Below are 5,532 nucleotides of genomic sequence, written 5' to 3'. Positions count from 1 at the left end.
AAAAATTATTAAAATTAATTTCACCTGTTTCTTTTTACATTTTTTTAAGCATGGCTGCTAAAATGTTGAAATAACATTTATAGCTTGCATGACATTTTTATGGGACAGCATTGGTCTAGGCCACGGGTCTGCAAACTTCAGTACACAGGCCAAACACAGCCCAGTGCTTACTTTTGTCACTAGTTTCATTGGAACACAGCCAAGTCTATTTGTTTGCCTATTGTCTCTGGTGGTTTTCCCTACAAAGGCAGAGTTGAAATGTTGCAAAAGAGACAAGCTATTCAAAACCTAAACTATCTACTGTATGGCCATCTACAGAAAAAGTTTGCCAACCTCTGGTATAGACTAGAAGAAAAGTTATATTTAACATACAGTTGAAAATTATTTTCCCTTGAATCCTATAATTTCTTTTAGCAACCTTAACTTTAGGTAAAGCCTAACACAACCATGCAGGCTTAGACAATAGAGAATGTGAGCCCTGCCTCTGCCATTTACCCTTCTGTAGGCATTTGTGTAGAAGCAGCTGCATCCTATCAAGGAATTTAGGAGGGGACCAACATCAAAGCATGTGAGTGAGTGTGTGTGTGTGTGTGTGTGTGTGTGTGTGTGTGTGTAGGTGATGTGAGTCCTGTTTGAAATGAAAATGACAGGGAGGAACCCCATGCTGACAAAGAATTCAAAAGAAAAATCTTCAAAAACAAACTTTCAATTATTTATAGCAGAGGTCCTCAGTGTGGCTAGTAATCTGGGGTAGGGGTTGGGGTGCACTCTCACTAATGTATTACACACTACACACAGGACAGAAAAGTATCCTGATTAAAGGTTGGAGAGGTGTGGGCTTATAGTCCTGGTTCTGCCAGTTACTCGCAATCCTGCTCACGAGTTGTGAGGATGAAATGAAATCCTCACATGCTTAAGTGGCTTGCATATTCTCTGGGACATATCAAGCATTTAGAAGCTTATTATGTTATAAACAAAACTAGAGGCCCAGTGCATGAAATTTGTGCACGAGGGAGGGGTCCCTTCAGCCCAGCCTGCACCCTCTCCAATCCAGGGATTGGGCCTAAACCGACAGTCGGACATCCCTCTCACAATCCTGGACCTCTGGCTCCTAATTGCTCACCTGCCTGTCTGCCTGGTCGCCCTAACTGCCCCCCCACTCTGCCAGCCTGATCACCCCTCACTGCCTCTGCATGCCAGCCTGATCGCCTCTAACTGCCCCCCCTGCCAGCCTGGTCTCCCCTAACTGCCCCCCACTGCCGGCCAGTTTGCTCCCAACTGCCCCCTCCCTGCAGGCCTGGTCACTCCTAACTGCACCCCCTACTGGCCTGGTCACACTTTACTGCCCCCCATGCCAGCCTGGTCACCCCCAACTGCCCCGCTCTGCTGTCCTGGTCACCCCCAACTGCACCCCCCCCCCCCGCTGGCCTAGTCACCCCTCACTGCCTGCCCTGCCAGCCTGGTTGCCCCCAACTGCTCCCCCCCGTTGACCTGGTCGCCCCCAACTGCTCCCCCCCCCCACCAGCCTGGTCACCCCTCATGCCCTCCCCTGCTGGCCTGGTCACCCCACGCAGCCTGCTGTTCAGTCGTTTGGTCATCCCTCACTAACCCCCCTGTTGGCCTGGTTGTAGGCAGCCATCTTGTGAGGGTGTGAGGGTTAATTTGCATATTGCCTCTTTATTATATAGGATACTGGTCAACTTAGAGAGAAAGAAGTAGAAATACTCTTAATTTTTTAAAGATAATAGCAATTTTGGAGAAAACTGGAAAGGCCACAAGGAGGAAATGTAGTTTGTTTTTTTGTTCCTACATCCTGACTTAATAAATTAAATCCGACTGTGTCATACAGATGGTTCCTTTGCTCTTGGATGGTGCTGTTGATCTTGTCTCTCTGTCCTTCTGCCTGAACACCTAGGTCTGCAGAAGAGATGGTATGATGAGGATGAGCCCTATGTGAAAATGCTTTAGATTTTCCAAAAGAGTCCCACTTTCTGAAATTCTTCCTCTCCTCCACTGGCCTCCTGTGAGAGGTTATACCATTTCTATCATGCTGATGAAATAGAATTTTTGGACTGGAACAGGTGGTGTTCCCCTGGGCAGACTGATTTCTGGGCTCTTGTCTGTGGGAATCGAAGAATGAATCCACGGACAGAAGGTGGTATAGCAAAGGGTGGAAATTTATTAAAGAACAAGTACAGACTCCTATGTGGAAGGGGGAAGAGTCCCACTGACTTCCTTTTCCCTATGGCTTATAAAGGCTGCAAATCTTTGTGCCTTGATATCCCTCTGATTGGTCACTATTCCCTTATACTGGTAACTATAGTAACTCCTGGGCTCAAAGGTTAAACCTCACATGGGACATGTGAGGTTCTCCCCCCTCTTTCCTTATTGTTTCCTATTCCCTTTGGGCTTTCTTCTTCTCCTTCTGGATGCAGGGCTTCCTTCCCTTTATTTTGTAAATATAGACCTTTTGCTGTTCCCAGCTCCCTCATTCTATGGACATGTACGTGTTGTAGCTTTTCAGCTTCCCTATTCTATGGAAATATACCTTCTGCTGCTCTGCAGCCCTGTGGTTCTTCCATGGTCCCCCTCATTTCTAAAATTTCTAATTTTTCCTAAAACCTATCTTTTTCACCCCTAAAAATTCCTGTTTCACTGAAGCCCACCTCTCATTTCCCCCCAGTGTAATAGACTCCAGATGGTCACTGCTGCAGTACATCCAAGGAGAAGAAAAGGAGAGACTCAGGTATTTGTTTTGTTGTATATGTTTTGGGATTGTGTGTGTGTGTGTGTGTGTGTGTGTGTGTGTGTGTGTTTGGTTGCTTGTTTTCCTGCTATTGAAACTTGATTTGTTGTCTATTTCTAATTAAGGGGATGATTCAGAACCCTCTTCTTTCTTCTTTGAGGCTTGGGCTATTGCTCTTCTCTCTCTCTCTCTCTCTCTCTCTCTCTCTCTCTCTCTCTCTCTCTCTCGGTGTGAATCTGTTGTATGTATGAGGCCATCGCTGTTAGAACTGTGCACTAGCAGGCATAGCTTGTTTCAACCTTCTTTCTAGGTATAAAGTGCACAGTCTTCTGTCCTGAGTGCTAAAGGGGAGCTCAGCTTTGACACTCTTTCTCTGCCCCAGTTCATGAAATATATTGCCCTGAAAACCCATTCAGTTCCCTGTTTATACGTTCTGAATCTTGTCTCCCAGGAGCCAATGAGAAAGGCTCCCCTAGAGTCCTTTGAAATTCAGAACTGCAAAATTAATGACCCTATGTAAGGCCTGCATTTGACAGCACCTGGTCCCTTATTTGATAATATTCTTTCTACCCAAATTTCCCACTCCTCTGTCCTTTTCTTGCATTCTCCAAAAGGAAAGTTAAGTGAAAACAGACTGTCTAGGCTTTGGATAAATGTCCTGAGCTCAGAGGATGTTTTGTTATTGTCCTCGGGCCTTTTGAAGAAGCTTCTCCTTTTGCAATACCTCAGTAAACTGGCTGAAGCCAGCCATCTTTCTTTTTTTTTTTCTTTTTTTTTTTTAATTGATTTCTGAGAGCAAGGGAGAGGGATAGAGAGATAGAAACATCAATGATGAGAGAGAATCACAGATCGGCTGCCCCTGGGAATCAAGTCCGCAACCTGGCATGTGCCCTGACTGGGAATGGAACCATTACCTCCTGAGTCATAGGTCAACACTCAACCACTGAGTCATGCTGGCTGGGCAAGCCAGCTATCTTTCAAGGTTGGAGATGAGGGAAGGCTTGGTCATTCAATCTCTTTGCTTGATATCTTAAAAAACAGGTATCATTTAAAAAGAGTTTCCAGCCCTAGCCAGTTTGGCTCAGTGGATAGATCATCAGCCTGTGGACTAAAGAGTCCCAGGTTCAATTCCAGTCAAGGGCACATGCTTGGGTTGTGGGCTTGATCCCCAGTAGGGGGCGTGCAGGAGGCAGAAAATCAATAATTCTCATCATTGATGTTTCAGTCTCTCTCTCCTTTCTTCTCTGAAATCAATTTAAAAAATATATACTTAAAAAGAGTTTCCAGACCTAGTTACAAAGAATTAGCCACTGAAACTACTAGAAGCTCCTTTCTCAATCTTTTTTAAAAACACTGAAATTGAGAATAATTGCAAACATATATTGAGCTCTTATCATGTACCAGGCACAGTACCAAATGTTTCACATATGCTTACTGAATTTCTACAACTCTTTAAGGTAGCTACTATTGTTGTTCTCACTTTACAAATGAGTAAACTGAAGCAAAAGATGTTAAATTGTGTTAGCCTGAGGACCGAAGGATCCCGGGTTTGATTCTGGTCAAGGGCACGTACCTCAGTTGCAGGCTTCTTCCCGGTCCGGGCCCTAATTTGGGGCATGTGTAGGAGGCAACCAATCGATGTGTTTCTCTCACATCGATATTTCTCTCTGTCTTTCCCTCTCTTTTCCACTCTCTCTAAAAATCAATGGGACAATATCCTCAAGTGAGGATTAATAAAAACAAAAAAGGTGTTAAATTGTTTGCTCAAGGTCACACAGTTACGAAGTGTGAGAGGCTGGGTCAATAATCTAAAGTGGCTCATATACAGGGAGCACTATTATGATTTTCTCTAATAGAAAAGCTGTAGAGTGTGGTGAACAGTGCATAGGGCTTTGGAGTTGGACAACATAGGGTTAAATTCCTATCATCCCCTTGCTAACCAAATGATTTGGAACAAGTAAATTCATACTTGAGCTTTACTTATCTGCATTTTGAAAATAATAATACTCCCTCATGGCAGGTATTATTGTGTAGGTTTAACGAGAAAACCTGTGTGTGATAGACACCCTGGTAACACAGCATTGTTTTTGAAACGAGAAACTGTTCTTCCTCTTCCCTTCTGTGGCCATGGTAGAAGCAGCATCGGTCAAAATGAAGTTCAATCCTTTTGTGACCTCTGACCAGAGCAAGAACTGTGAAAGGCATCTCAATGCACCTTCCCACATTCGAAGGAAGGTTATGTCTTCTCTTTCCAAAGAGCTGAGACAGAAGTACAATGTTCGGTCCATGCCCATCCTACAGGATGATGAAGTTCAGGTTGTTTGGGGACATGACAAAAGGCAGCAAAGTAGTCCAGGTTTACAGGGAGAAATATGTCATCTACATTGAACGAGTGCAACGGGAGAAAGCTAATGGGACAACTGTTCATGTGGGCATTCGCCCCAGCAAGGGGGTTATCACTAGACTACAGCTGGACAAAGACCACAAAAAGGTCCGTGAAGGTAAACCCCAATCTCGCCAAGTAGGAAAGGAAAAGGGAAAATACAAGGAAGGAACAATTGAGAAGATGCGGGAATAAAGTAATATTATATACAACTTTCATTAAAAACTTAAAATGAAAAAAAAAAAGAAATGGTTCTTAGCTGACAGGACAGAATTATTTTACGGGATGACATTTACAAGAGGAATTACAAAAGTATAAATATCCTCTGATAGTTGGACAAATTATTTCCCTCAATTCTACCACCTTAGAATGATCTCGGTGTTTTGTAATGTTGAGGAACCAT

General features: G+C 43.9%; 1 pseudogene across 1 annotated transcript; it reads left to right on the top strand.

The window, feature by feature from the left end:
• Positions 1-4,897: 4,897 nt before the first annotated feature.
• Positions 4,898-5,324, top strand: LOC308536255 (large ribosomal subunit protein uL24-like; annotated as a pseudogene). The gene has a single exon. The product of its transcript is annotated as a large ribosomal subunit protein uL24-like (transcript).
• Positions 5,325-5,532: the final 208 nt, after the last annotated feature.

This window comes from Myotis nattereri (assembly GCF_964212035.1).
Source record: "Myotis nattereri genome assembly, chromosome: 2".
Taxonomy (NCBI): Eukaryota; Metazoa; Chordata; class Mammalia; order Chiroptera; family Vespertilionidae; genus Myotis; species Myotis nattereri.
The sequence above is the reverse complement of the archived record's forward strand: the minus strand, read 5'-3'. Positions and strand labels throughout refer to the sequence as shown.